This window comes from Elaeis guineensis, chromosome 2 (genome assembly GCF_000442705.2).
Source record: "Elaeis guineensis isolate ETL-2024a chromosome 2, EG11, whole genome shotgun sequence".
NCBI classification, from domain to species: Eukaryota; Viridiplantae; Streptophyta; class Magnoliopsida; order Arecales; family Arecaceae; genus Elaeis; species Elaeis guineensis.
The window spans coordinates 4,789,905-4,790,793 of NC_025994.2; the positions used below are offsets into that span (position 1 = coordinate 4,789,905).

The 889-nt window shown below is 38.4% G+C and overlaps 1 non-coding gene across 1 annotated transcript; it reads right to left on the bottom strand.

Moving 5' to 3' along the window:
- Positions 1-232: 232 nt before the first annotated feature.
- On the bottom strand, positions 233-338 carry LOC140855963 (small nucleolar RNA R71). The gene has a single exon (XR_012139405.1). It is a non-coding gene; the product is annotated as a small nucleolar RNA R71 (small nucleolar RNA).
- Positions 339-889: the final 551 nt, after the last annotated feature.

An 889-nucleotide genomic window follows, 5' to 3' on the forward strand; every position in this document is an offset into this window, starting at 1 on the left:
TGGACTTAGTAATGAGGACCCTTATAAACATCTTGAAGAATTTCTTGAGATATGCTCAACTGTCAAAATTCACAACTTCTCCGATGATGCTCTTAGGTTAAAATTATTTTCTTTTTCACTTAAGGACAAAGCCAAATACTGGCTACATACTTTGGATTCCATGACTATATCAACCTGGGACCAGTTGCAAGGAGAGTTTCTCAAGAAATATTTTTTCATAGGAAAAACTAATCAAATAAGGAAAGCCATAACTAGTTTTTTCCAATTAGATGGAGAAATATTTCATGAAATATGGGAGAGATTAAAAGACCTTATTAGAAAATATCTCCACCATGCTGTACCCAAGTGGCAGTTAATCCAATATTTTTATGATGGGCTCTCTGAAAGACATCGACAAATGGTCGATGCATCATGCGGTGGGACATTTATGCTGAAAAGTGAGGATGAGGCATGGCAACTGTTTGAAATTTTAAGTGAAAATTTATTACATAATATGTCTGCCTCTATTAGAGATAAACCCATGTTAAACCCAAAAAGAGGTGGAATATATGAAGTAGGAAATGCCATAGATATCCATCAAAAGGTAGATGAACTGTCCCAAAAATTAGATCGTCTTCTAAATACTGGACAATCCCCGATTCCACCTAACCCAATCTAAGAAGTTTGTGCATTGTGTGCAAGTCCGAACCATTTTGTTAGTGAATGCCCAGCCGCACCTCAATTTTCTGAGTTTGTGCACGAGCAGGTTCAGCAAGCTCAAGTCCAACAAGCTCGTAGACCAGGAAACGATCCATATTCGAACACTTATAACCCCGACTGGAGAAACCATCCAAATTTTTCCTGGAGACCACAACCAGTGGTTGGTCCTGTCACACCTCGACCTCAATAT